This window comes from Schistocerca americana, chromosome 8, assembly GCF_021461395.2.
Source record: "Schistocerca americana isolate TAMUIC-IGC-003095 chromosome 8, iqSchAmer2.1, whole genome shotgun sequence".
Classification (NCBI taxonomy): Eukaryota; Metazoa; Arthropoda; class Insecta; order Orthoptera; family Acrididae; genus Schistocerca; species Schistocerca americana.
The window spans coordinates 507126080-507140176 of record NC_060126.1 but is presented as its reverse complement, the minus strand read 5'-3'; the positions used below and the strand labels follow the sequence as shown (position 1 = coordinate 507140176).

General features: G+C 42.8%; 2 protein-coding genes across 4 annotated transcripts in view; one reads left to right on the top strand and one right to left on the bottom strand.

The window, feature by feature from the left end:
* LOC124544868 (serine/arginine repetitive matrix protein 1-like) overlaps positions 1-13120 on the bottom strand; it is a 230005-nt gene extending 216885 nt beyond the window's left edge. The window contains exon 1 of one of the 2 annotated variants that reach the window (XM_047123580.1): positions 13003-13120. The gene's annotated coding sequence lies outside the window, so the exon portion shown is untranslated. The remainder of the gene's footprint in view (positions 1-13002) is intronic. The other variant, XM_047123581.1, reaches the window with a different exon arrangement.
* Positions 1-14097, top strand: part of LOC124544869 (trichoplein keratin filament-binding protein) — a 754849-nt gene that overhangs the window by 244666 nt on the left and 496086 nt on the right. The window lies entirely within an intron of this gene.

Below are 14097 nucleotides of genomic sequence, written 5' to 3'. Positions count from 1 at the left end.
CCCGCTTTGTGTTCATCTCTTCCTCCCTCACATCTCCCTGCTCACCATCTCCTCCCCTACAGGGTGATTCAACAGTAACTGTATATACTTTGTCGGTGTAATGTACGCATCAAAATAAATATAAAATGTTAAATAAATTTTTGTCTGAAATTTCTTTATTTCAGAGCTTTGCAGTAGAGTAAGAAGCACAAGTGCAACCCAAACAGCACAAAAGTAATTCTTCTCAGAAAGTAATAACACGAAAGGACTAAAAATTCAACAAAACTATGTACTCTAATTTAGTCAAGAACATGTTAAAAATGATGTCCATGTAGAGCAAGACAGTGACATATTCGACGTCTTACCGCTCTTGGAATGTTACAGTGTCTGTTCATCTCATTCTGCACAATTGCACAGCCATTTTCATCTCGCTGCTGTAGCTATGCTATATTCTCAGTTACACTATGCACAAACTCCTTGAAACAGCCCCAAAGGTAAAAGTCCAGGGGGTTAAGATCCAGAGACCCAGAGGGCCAAGCAACTGGACCTGTACATCCTATCCATTTATCAGGATAAATGACACTGAGATACTCCCTCGTCTACCAGCTGAGTTGTGCAGGGCACTGTCAAGCATAAACAATAAACTGGTTCATATGGCGAGTGGGACATCGGGGAGCAGACCATACAATTCACGTTCCAAAAACTGTCGATACTCTTGTCAGTCAGGCGCTGTGGAATAAAATGCAATCCAAGGAAATGACTGTCCAGTATATCACCACAAACGTTCCCTGCTAAATGACTGCAGTGTATAAACTACCAACAGAATGAACGTACGCAGTAGGTCTGGTGCCGCTACTCTACAAAAGCACAAAGAGAACAACAGACCACTTGACAGTCAAGTAGATAACGGAATTTCGTTCCAGAATCAATCGAGCAATGTAGAGGGGTGTACAAAGCAACATCAGTCTGTGTGCAAGTCGTCAAGTCACGGCCAAAGCCTGTACTGACCCATGATGTAGTGCCTACCACAAATGGTAATATGCATCATAACATGGAAATATAGCAGTTTCATTTGAAATTTTATACAACTTTTTATTCTTATTTTGATTCATACATTACACCCAAGAACTGTGTACAGCTACTTTTGAATCACCCAGTATATCTCTCAATCTTCTCCCTCACACTTTGTCTATCCATCTCCTCCTCCCCTCTCTTTGTCCATTTCTTCTGGTCCTCTCTCTGGCCACATTTTCTTTCCCCTTCCATCTCTTCTTATCCTCTTCCCCTCCCTCTGTTTGCCTGCTCCTCTTCCTTTTCCACCTGCCCACAAGTCTTCTACCTCTTCACCCTGCCCTTGCATCCTCCTTCTCAGTGCATATCTCCTCTTACACTGCTCTCTGTCTGTCCCAACCCAGTCCAACTGTATCCATCCCCTCTTCTCCTCCACCCCCTCATCCAGTCCATCTTCTCCTCTCCCATTCGTCTGTCCAGTTCATTCTCCCCTTCTCTCGCTACCCCCCTCTCTCTGTTCAGCCATGCTCAACCACAGGTGCAGCCCCTGCAAGCCATATGAATGCTACCTGCACAACACACTCCCCCCCCCCTCTCTCTCTCTCTCTCTCTCTCTCTCTCTCTCTCTCTCTCTCTCTCTCTCTGTCTCTCTCTCTATCTCTATCTTCTCTTCCTCCTCCCTATACTTTCTGTCCATTTCATCCTCCAACTCTCTCCCTGTCCATCTGCTCCCCTCCTTTTCTCTGTCCAGCTTATCCTCTCCCTCTCTCGCTATTCATCTGCCCCCTCCATCTCTCTGCTGAACAGTGTCCATCTGCAAATGTAGCCCCTGCAAAGGAGGTCGATTGGACAGACTGATACTGTTCCCACTCAACATCTGTTGTGCAGGCAACCTACACGTTGGGGGCTTGAAAACTGTTCTGTGCACCTGATGGGTATGCTGCACTGCAAAGGAGGGGCAGGCCAACACTATCCCTACACAAGCCACCTGTCATGCAGGGCAGCCCTTATGCCTATAGCCCAGAGGCTGGAAAAAACACATTTTTGCCCCTAACTCCACTCCTGTTGGAGCAAGACATTGTAAGCCCTGAAGTGCTGATACTTGTGAGGCTTATTGTTTCTATGGCAAATGTTGTTGGAAGCAGTAGGGGAGTTTGGGAAGAGATACTGCTCATACACACATACACTCTACTTACATGTACATCACAACATGTCTTAGACAGTGATTTCTTTTGAAGGCTGAGTTCAGGGGAATCTTTATGAAGAAGTAGAACTGTGTACCAGACTGGAACTTGAATCCAAACCCGTGTGTTTGTGGGCAGTGCTTTTAGTATGTCAGGAAGTTTCACAACAGCAGATGCTTTCCTTCTGAGTGAAAAAAGTTTATCTTCTACCACTAAACTTCCTCAAATCGATTCAAAGTATTGGCTTCATTTAATCATTTCTATATATGTCTAAAATACGGAATGTTTCTCTCGTATGTAGTACGTAATATGTACAGAAATACACAAATAAAAATTTACGTTGATATGGGAAGCCACGAATTTTTACATTGGGTTTATGAATCTGGGGGTGGTGCTAATTTCTTCTTGTTTGGAATGTCACTATTTCATCGCTTTGTTCTCTCTGTACCTTCTATTTTGGATTTCACAATTAATCGCTTACTACCATTGTCCTCTATTCCTCATCACTTCTTCCCACTGGAAGGGACATGATTATGACGAGAGGTCTTTATTGGTAAGCAATGAAACACTGTAACGCTTCTACCATATACCAATCATAATGTTGGAGTGTAAGACGCAAGTGTATTCTCGGGATTGGTAGAGAGTTATAATAACCAATAAGCGTGTGTGTGTTTTTAGTACAGCATAAGATTATGACGTTGAGACAATCAGTGACCTGCATGCCGGAACTTTTCCAGAAGTGCTAGCCCAGCAGGTTAGTAAAGTAGAAAGGAGGTCCGGGGTAAAGTAAAGCTGTGGGGGCGCTTTGAGAATCGTGTCTGGAAATAAATAATATGGAGGGCTGTTGATGATAGGTAAGCTTTGTATCAGAATTTGTGTAACGCTGTAGTTCATTGTTTTTCAGCACAATAAAAGATCGTTGGTTAAAAAAGAGATCTCAGTCAGTTGAAGCAATTTCATCGAAAGATAACGTTCTGGGTTTGAGTCACGGTCTGACATGAAGTTTTAATCTGACAGGAGATTTCTAATTCTGTTTCCTTGGCTTGGAAGAGTTCAGGGAACGGCTTACGCGTTGTCGTTGTTGTTGTTGTAGTGGTGGGTTGTAGTCAAAGGACCTGTTTGATGTAGCTGACGGCGATACTATAGGCTGTACAAGCCTCTTCAAGTCCGAATAACTGCTGCAACCCACATCGATTTGAACCTGCTTACTATATTCATCTCTTAGTCACTCTTTACAATTTTTTCTATACACATTTCCCTCCAATGCTAAATGATGATGATTGGTTTGTGGGGCGCTCAACTGCGCGGTCATCGGCGCCCGTACAAAGTCCCAGTCTTTACGTAGTCCAATTTTTTTACACAATCTAATCTAGCCACTATCACGAGTGATGATAATGATGATGAAATGACTTGGACAACACAAACACCCAGTCCCCGGGCAGAGGAAATCTCCAACCCGGCCGGGAATCGAGGTCGGGACCCCGTGATCATAAACTAAATGACGGTTTCTTGATATCTCTTAATGTATTCTATCAAGCGATCCCTTCTTTTAGTCAGGCTACGCCACAAATTTATGTTCTTCCTAGTTATATTCTGTATCTCCTCGTTAATTACGGAAACTACCCATCCCGTCTTCAGCATTCTTCTATAGCACCACATTTCAAAATCTTCTGTTCACTTCCGTACAAAGCCACACTCCAGATCGGAAAAACTTCCTTACTCTTAGATTTATTTTCGATGTTAACAAATTTCTCTTCTTCAGAAATCCTCCTCTTACCATTCTCAGTCTACATTTTATATCCTCTTTCTGTCAGCCATCATCAGTTAGAGCAAAAACCATCTACTACTTTAACTGTCTTATTTCCTGGTATTACTTCCCTCAGCGTCACTTAATTTAATTCGGCTGCATTTAAATAATGATGTTTTGCTTTCGTTAATGTTCACCTTATGTCGTCCTTTCAAGACACTGTCCAGTTAGTTCAACTGCAGTTTCTATCTAGTTCTTTGCTGCCTTTGACATAATTACAACGTCATTGGCAAACCTCAGAGTTGGTATTTCTTCCCCCTGAACTTTAATACTTTTTCACATTTTTCTTTTGTTTCCTTTATTTGGTTTCCTTTACGGCTTGCTCAAAATACAGATTGAATAACATAGGGGATAGGCTAAACCTCTGTCTCACTCCCCTCTCAATCACTGATTCACTTTCATGCCCCAATACTCTTGCAATTTCCGTCTGGTTTCTGTAGAAATAGTAAATAGCCTTTCGCTCCCTGTATTTTGCCCGTGCAACCTTCAGAATTTGAAAGAGTATTCCAGTCAACATTGTCGAAATCTTTCTCTGAGTCTAGAAATGCTATAAACGTAGGTTTGCCTTTCTTTAAACTATCTTCTAAGATAAGTCGTAGGGTCAGTATTGCCTCGCCTGTTCCTACATTTCTCCGGAACCCAAACTGGTCTTCCTGTAGGGCGGTTTCTACCAGTTTTTCCCTTCTTCTGTAAAGAATTCTTGGTAATATTTTGCAGCTGTGACTTATTAAACTCATAGTTTGTTAGTTTTAACACCTCTCAGCACCTGCTTTCTTTGGAATTGGTATTATTACATTCTTTTTGAAGTCTGAAGGTATTTCACTTGTCTCATTCACGATCCAGTCACATTAATGTTATCACCTGCCAAAAGCCACCTTTCTCAGTGCGGACCGTTGCGAGATGTGCAGGAAGAGTGTCATTGGGGTTCTGCAAGGTACCGACAGGGACATGGAGCCATGCCGCCTTCAGTGCCGTGGCCAGCTGCGATAGGTTTCTTGGTTGAGGATCCGTGGCGCGAGCAGCCCGATCGAGGCGGTCCCACAGATTCTCGATTGGGTTTAAATCCAGGAAGTATGGTGGCCCGGGGTGTGCGGTAAACTCATCCTGGTGCCCTGCGAATCACGCACGTACAGCGCGAGCTGTGTGGCACTTTGTATTGTCCTGCCGACAGATCCCATCGATCCGAGGAAGAACAAACAGCTTGCAATAGTAGACATGGTCCCCAAAGATAGATGCGTACTTGTGTTGATCCATTGTGCTTTCCAGAATCACGACATCACCCAGAGAATGCCACGAAAACATTCCCCCGACCGTATCTGTTGCAGGGTGTTTGCCTCCATCTGTCCTGTGCAGCGTAAAACGTAATTCATCTGAAAAGCAACATGCCGCCAGTCGGTGGACGTCCAGTTGAGGTATTGGCGTGCGAATTCCAGCCTTTGTCGTCGATGAACATCAGTCGGTATGGGTGTACGAAACAGGCACTCTGGCACCTCTTGGGGAAATCCGTACGCAGCAACGTTCGGTGAACGGTCATTGAAGAGACACTGTTGTTAGCTTCATGTGGGCGGTCAGTTGGTGAACAGTTTCACGTCTGTTCGCACGTACAGGTCACCACAGCCGCCTAGCACCCGTAACATCTGTGGCCCATGGTGAACCACAGCTTCCTCGGCGCTGGTTTTGAGTATCGTCATTTTGCCATATGCGGTATACTTTAACGAAGGCGACACGCGAGCAGTTTACAAACTTAGACGTTCGGAAAATGCGTCCATCCTTAGTCCGAAATCCAATGATCGTGCCCTTTTGAATGCCAGATAAATGAGTCCTTTTCCACATTTTGACAACGAATGCACTGTTATCCGTCGCTTCCCACCCCCACTGCTACCGCTGCCACTTGCCGGCAGTTAGTGGATATTGCACGTTGATGCCGAACATACACGGTGGTGACATTAATGTAACTGGGCCGTGTACATCTTGCATATCAGGTGGAACGGTTTAGTCATGGCAGATTCTCTCAAAGATATCAGTAGTTCTGACGGAATGCCATCTGCTCCAGCTCCCTTGTTTCAGCATGGGTCTTTCAGTGTTGTCAGATTTTCTCGCAGATCGTATCTGCCATCTCAGCCTAACCTATTCCCTCTTCCCTTTCAGTAATATTGCCTCCAATTTCATTTCCCTCGTAGAGCCCTTCTATATACTCCTTCCAACTCTGAACTTTCCCTTGTTTGCTGAGTACGGGTTTACCATCTGAGCTCTTGATATTCAAACAGCTGCTTCTCTTTTCTACAAAGGCCTCTTTAATTTTTTTGTTGGCGGTATTTATCTTTCCCCCAGTTATACATGCTTCTATACGTACATGTTGACTGTTGTTACAAGGCCAGATCAATGGTACAGAATGTAGCCCCTGCAACTACTGCTTGCCCCTCTTCAGGAATTTGTCAGTTGCCAACTTATCATATAAAAAATCATCCATCAACAGAGCGATGGCCTCTGTTACTTTGCGTCCTTTCGATCGATGATCATCCAGGGCTATTTCTTGAGCGGAATGGTATCTCAAGTAACTACGCCTGCTGGATGTCCTGAACAAAACGGTTTTTGGATGACGTTTATATTCGTTGAAGGAATATGTAACTGTTGTCGTTTGATGGCGAGTGGCCGCTATAGACAGCATGCAATTTTGCTGTTATCTCGTAGCACGTTTTCTTCGGTATAATAAAAATCAATGAAGCCCGACTTTTTTCCATTTCGGCTAAACCCGCGAAACACAACTTCACTGATACGGCTACTAAACCCAAACTAAAATGTGAATCAGTAACGTATTTGTTTTGGTGTTATCTGACACAGTAACTCCGAAATTTTCTGATACCATTACCCCTAACTTCAATAAGATATTACCTATTACACTGCGCCCCACGCACCCATCATCTAACTAAAATGAAAAATAATTTTCTTTAAACACTTTCATTGTTAAAATGACGAAAGATAAATATTTAGTTTTTGTAGGTGTTTTATTAAACCATGATGCAATTGGTACTGCTTATTTCTAACAACATCTTTTTACAGAATGTTGATGAAATTCTGAGTGCATAGCGAGTGCTACCTGCAGCTACTTCTCGGAAAAGAAACCACAGTATCCACATTGAGGGTAGACATTTGTTACAAAACTCCTCCCCCTAACGACATTTGCTTGACCTAAACCGTGCACCCCCGTTCAAAGTCAGCCAAATCAAAAAATATGTATTATACCTAGGCCTACTGTTTGTATATTACTTGATTGCTGGACTTCTTATTCTGAACTGACAGAAATTGGAAGGCTTCAGGCGCCAATACTTTGAGTCTGACCACCGTCACTAATTACAAAAATAATAATAATAGAATAATAATCAGTATTCGCCCTACAAAATGGTAATAGCCATGACATATTAACTGCTGTATTATGCTGTCAATTACTTCGTTTATTGTTTCGAAGTGAATAATAAAGCAATTTCTGGTCTACTGTGGGAACTATCAACAACTGGGAGAAAGCATTTTCATAATGTATTGAATCGTATGTAATGTATAAGGTTCAATTTTACTATCATAGGTGCGTAGTCCAAAGTATGTGCGTAGTGAGTGTACTACGAGTGGAAGACGTCGTTCATACATTCGTTTCACAAGCTGTAACCTCTGCCACATTGCGTCACACGTTACAGCTAGTATCTGGAAAAAAATGTATCTAATGGTAAATCAAGGAATAAATATAACAGTCTTACGAAATAGTGATGATAGTAATGATCTTTTGAAAATAATGTAGTTTTGTGACCAAAACACTCGAACTCTTCAGTTTTTGTCCCCCAGAAAGTAACATTTTCCCCATCAGGCGTAATTACGCCCAGTTTGGGAACCACAGATATAACAGAAGGCGGTAGAACATCATCTGTCGTCAAAGACGAGTACTTAGCGGACCACCCTGATAGAAGTAGTGTTCCGATTTGCAAGAAAGACAAGCTCAAAATCACATCAAACAAAATTGCATTACGGTTTTGTTTCTACGGCAGTGGCGCCAGATACGTGTGTCAGAGCTGTGAAAGAGAGTTGTGCACTCATTGTATGCTTTTTTGTGCAAATCACTCCAGGTCTGTCACAAAAGGCCTGATCAGTATTTCTTCGTGTCTGGCTGTTGCATGAACTATCCAGCCTCATGATAGTCACTGTGCGGCCCGTACTAGTGCTACGTAGGGGCTTCAGAAAGTAAGTTACGCATGACCATCTCACTCTAAGCTAAGACCATGACGCAACTAGAGTGGCGCATTTTTCAGAAGGTAGTACACGTTCCGGGTATCCTTCATCAACGTGTGGGAGTGAAATGGCGCGACAACTGCAAACGCACTCCAGAGTTGAAGTACGCTTGGCAGTACTATTCTCGAGGGCAAAACGTGTAAGTTGCACTCAGATTCACCGTGAAATTTCGGTGCTATGTGGACCAAACGCACTGTCGCGCCCAGGCGTAGTAAAACGATGCCAACAGTTGGCCGAGGTCGCACACACGTGGGTGACGCTGATCCGTCGTACACCACGCTGAAAGAACGTCTAAAGGGAAAGAGATTTTACAGCCAGGAGGAGGACGTTCACACATCGGTTATGGAATGACTCCGTGACCAAAGGGCGGATTTCACGAACAGTCGCAAATGAGTGGTTGGTCTAGATGTTAAAATCGACATTATTATACACTTGTACCAAATGGCTTCGCATTTGTAGATGGCACCTCTACAGACTGTGTAACAAATTTCGAGGAATGAATCTAGATTCTCAGTTGAAGTGGTGTGACCACACAATGGTACTTGCAAACAGAATGTCAACAGCAAGTTATGCCCTTACAATCCTGTCATCACTATATAACAGCCAGTGTCTTTTAGTTACATGCTATTCATTTTTACACTCAGTTCTTTGGTATGCCATTCTTTTCTGGGAGGACAAATGCACAAAATATGAAAATAATTTTCAGACTGGACAAAAAGGTCATAAGGATAATAAACAAAAATATTAGTCGAGCTCATTGTAACGATCTGCTGATTTCAGCTGTACCGAATGAGTATGTTCACCAATCAGTTGTAAAAATCAAAAATAACATTGATAATTACTGCGCAAACAGCTCTGTCCATGACGATGGAGCAAGATCTGTATTGAACTTACATTTACCTAGAAAGAATAAACATAAAACTAAAAACAGTGTTTTATGCCAAGGAATACAACTGTATAATAGATTTCAAAAGGAGAGTAAAGAAATTGCTAAAACAAACGTATTTAGAGCGGCAGTTAAAAAGTATCTGTTGGGAAATACATTCTACACATTTAAGGATTACTTGGATAATGTAGAGTAGGGATTTGGTAAAAAAAAAAGTAACTCAAAAAATAATAATGGTAATAGCAACAACGATAATAAAACATCAGTCTTCCACAATATATATTTCCTCTATTTCCTTTTCTAACTCTTTACACCTACATCAGGAAGAAAACTGAGGACTGTATTGAAAAAAGAAGAGTATTAATTTTCGCATGTTGTTTCAGAATGCTAGCAAAACGAATGGTTGCTGCAAACGGTGAGGCTACCGTTGAGTGAGTTTTTACAGTTGTTGAAGCATTGTATTTGAGAAACCTTGGAAAACAAGCGGAAATGGCGTATAAATGAAAGAAACTTCGTATTTAAAGTACATGGAGATCCTGCAAGTCTTAATTGTGTCTCCTTGGAGTTTGTTAAAAACGCTGGCGAACAGTTGTCATGCTTGATAGCCTTCTAAAGGCAGAAAATAATCGTTGAGTCCCAGCATTTCCCATATTATTATGTTGTCCACTTACGACATTGTCGTCTCAAAACCAGATTTGCTTGCATCCTGCTAGTTGGGCCATTGTGATATAGCTTGATTTCGCTATTGGAAGTTCAAAAACCACGTTATGCTAACATCGCCAGAGGGGAGCCGCCTTCCATAGACTGTTGAATTTGTGTTATTCGTTAATACTGAATGCTCCTTGCGATTGCCGCACACTGGTTACTCCAGTATGAGGCAATTTTATCGGTGTGTTGTCTTCCGCTGTGAGTAACAAACGAGGTCTTCAAGTTGGTGACACAGTCGTATGTCAACCAACGCCGCTGCTCGTTGCTCAACGTGCGTTGGTTTCTAAACACTCGCCTCTGAACACGTGTTACAGTTTGAACTGCTGCCATTTTACTTTAGTCGACAACGTGCACTCCGTCATGACCAATTTTTTGTTCACTATTCGTCATCAAACTGCACCTTCCTTTTCCTGAAAGTGTGTATGAAACACACCTTCCTATATAATTCAGAATGAAAGTTTTCTACCTCTCGCAACACAGACATGAAGCGCTAGTTGATTAATGGGTGTGGCAAAATTTTGCATTTCTAATTCTTGAAAATAAGAAACGAAAGCATCGCTGTATTGAAGCGGTCACAAACTTCATGTGCGAAACAGAAGTTACTAGTGTCCTCCGGGTAAGAAATAATTGCATTTTTTTTCAATATACTGTACTGTGCACGACAGTTTGTACTACTTTCTAATGTGAGAAATAATCATTTCGAGTGACTAGTGATGTAATGCGATATTATTGATGTGGTGCTAGTCGTCCCACGGTTCATTATGAGTGGACATAATTCGTATTCAGATTTTTCTGTGCTGATGTGCTGGGAAACTGCAAAGTGAATGCTGTTATATGAACTACAATATAGTGTCTAAATTAATACTGAAGAAATCCATCACGAGGCTGTATTTTTTGGCTGTTATACATCCTATGAACACAGTTGTTGTAATTGAAAAAAAAAACTGTCTTGCCAACACAAAATTATTGGATATTGGATGCATCACTGCGAATGACAGCTTGGTGCTTCCAAGCCAGGCTGACTGCCAAAGTATGGAATGTTGTATTTGACACTTACTGCTGCGGTAAAATACTGTAGCAGTAATACTCTTGTTCCGTTCAGTGCCAAGTTGTCTCGTTAAATACGTTGCTATGTCAATATTGTATCCTCTACTCGGGAATGTTAAATATTACGTTCTTGACAGTACTAGTGTACTGCTTCGTGGTATATTAGACCCATTCAGAATATCCCTCTTCTCGAACCCGAACGCTGAAATGAACGTGAATGCGCATCGGTGTCCATAATTTTCTCGTGATCCTGGCTTTTTACTATACTTTCACGTTATTCAATAATAGTGGTTCTCAAAATGTTTCCACAAAATCCGAGATCCAACAAAACTCCCCGTGAATTCCACAATAAAAATCAAACATTATATATGAGACGAGACAAATAAAGATAGTTAACATTGACTTATCAGCAACTATGCCGCGCTGAGTGGCCGCGCGATCTAAGGCGCTGCAGTCATGGACAGTGCGGCTGGTCCCGGAGGAGGTTCGAGTCCTCCCTCGGCCATGGGTGAGTGTGTTGTTCTTAGCGTAAGTTAGTTTAAGTAGTGTGTGAGTCTAGGGACCGATGACCTCAGCAGGTTGATCCCTTAGGAATTCACACACATTTGAACATTTTTTATCAGCAAATATCAGTCCAGCATATCGTGTGCATGTGAGGATGCTCCATTAATGTTAAAGAACCATACTATGATTTGAATAGTGGAAGTTGAGTAGTGTTCATTACGACATAAGGGTATAAAGTGAGTGTACTAGGCGCGTTGAATTTAATTGTGGTTCCGCATGTGGTGTGTTAGGTACAGTTAGTGTGGTTACGATTCTCCTATTTTTGTGTAGAATTTACGTAGGAATACGTGATATAGGACTTGAGTGCATTTAAGAATTCACACGTTAGGTTTAGAATGTCATATGATTTTGAGAGTTGAGAAACAGTGCAGTCGATAATCCTGGAAACAAGATGCGGCTCAAGTCCGTCCAGTACAAGTGTGTTATGTCTAGAGTGCAGGGAGGTATGGAATTGTTAAAGGCATCATTGATCATCGTAACTAACTATAACGCTTGGTTAAGATGGTTTTGATGATGCACGAGGACTACAGAATTTACTTCGATTCTAGCAGTCTGAAGGCGACGTTAATCAATTGCTGTATTGATGTAAGACAGAGAAGCAGGTATTGTTCGGCTTGCTGTGACTTATCGTAAGCTTTGATATTACGAGAATTTTCTCAGAATACTACCGTAGAGAGTGACACTCGATTTATCTTTATCAATTTCTAGTCAGTGAAAGAAACGGACAAACAGTAAATTCGCGTAGTCATTTCATCCATTCTACATCGGAGTACGGTATACATATCCATTTTGTCAGTCAGTGTAAAGGAGGTCAAAATCAGTTTGTTACCATCCCTGTTCGTACTGTCCATCAGCTCAAAAATGCAATAATTTTTACTGATCCTGGAAATTATTAAGAGCAGTGTCATCTGAGCCATCGGGAAAGGCCTCGAGGTCTAATCTGGCAGTACGAGTGTCCTAGTAAAGACCGTTGTAACCGTTGACGAAAATGGCTAGAGGTGAAGGGAATTTCAGATCAGTCGCGGAGAGGTGACGGTTATTGAATGAGGTAGCCAATAGAGAACTGTTGCCGGCAAACAGTGGCGCGTGCCAAAGAGATAAGTGGTCGCCGGACGCGTCCGGCAGTGTTTGTTGTAACTCGCCTGGGACAGGGGGGCGTTGTGCAGTCTTAAGCGCGTGGCCTATCGTTTGTCAGTCCGAGGCGTACGTTTTGACACGGTGGGTGCTGTGCGGGGCCATTAGGCTGCCGCGACGGTCTAATGGTTAGCGTTACTGGCTAATGACGCCGAAGTCTCGCTTTTGATTCACGGTAACTGTCTTAAATTTTTATCTATTGGAAACGTAAGGAATGGGATCCACTTGGCTTCGTGGGGCAAGTGAGAAGGTACCCAAATGAGAAAAGCGTCGACATTGACACGCAAGCCGCCAGAGTGTCGTCAAACCGAAAGACTCGCGTCAGGCTGGGAGCCACAAGAAACCTCGAGGGTTTATCGGACGAGAGCCACCGTGAGAGCGTACGTGTGACATTATGGTGGACTTACGCGTGCAGCTGATAGGGGATGACGGGCGTCGTCGGCGTGGGCGGCCGGTTGCGTCGGTGATGTGGCTGCAGCCGAGGAGGGCGCCGGTCGCTCGGCGGGCAGGTAGCGCGTCTGCTGGGGACTGACTGGTGGGTGGGTGGAGAGCGCGAGCGCGCCCTGCCGCGGGCCGCCGCTATTTCTGGCGGGGCTTGGCGGCCCGCGCTACGTCACGGGGAGGAGGCGAGCCGGCGCCGCCGCCGCCGCCGCTGCACCTGGTGCCGCTGCCGCTGCGTACATAGCACAGCCTGCGGGGCGTCACACGCTGGCGTGGCTACTGCAGGGAAGCGTGCTGGAGACCCGCGACCTCAAGGCGTAGTTATGACTTCAATGCGTGATAACAACTAAATTTTTACCTCCTCTCCATAGTTCTCAGTTTTTGTGCGTTTTCCAAGTAATATGCGTGCGGTAGCTAATCAAAGATTTCAAAACATTATCTGAACTTTCCCCCACTTTAGTCCGTTATTCCAGATAATATTTTCAATGTGCCAATTAATGCTGCATTTAGTTTTACTCGAAAATGCGTTAATCAAAAGATATTACTAATTGAAAATGATTGTATATTTCGTCATGACAAATTTCTAGTGAGCTAATCCACATATTTAAATAAAGTAACCTACAAGTTTAGATAGATTCGCATTTCACAAAAGTAATTAATTTACGGAATAATTAACATCAAAGGTAACGACCATCCTAATTTTCTTTTGCCTCTTAATGTTTGTGAGATTCCGAACTTTGATTTTATACTTTCGTCGAAATCATCTTCTTTGAAAAATACGGTGAACTTCACTGAATGATTAAGTCACTAATTAAGATTTTTCATAATTTATCATACCGAAAAATATTTTCCAAAATGACAGCCACACCCCTAAGTAGGGTGAGCGTACGATACGACTACTCCCACCGTCATACCTAAGCAAAAGATCTGGCAGAGAACCCGAGGAAATTCTGTACCTATGGAAAATCACTGAGTGGTTTAAGGCTTCCACCTCGTCACCTGTTGACTAGTCTGGTTTGCCGGTTGAAGATAGCAAAAGCCGAAGTTTTAAATTACAGGTG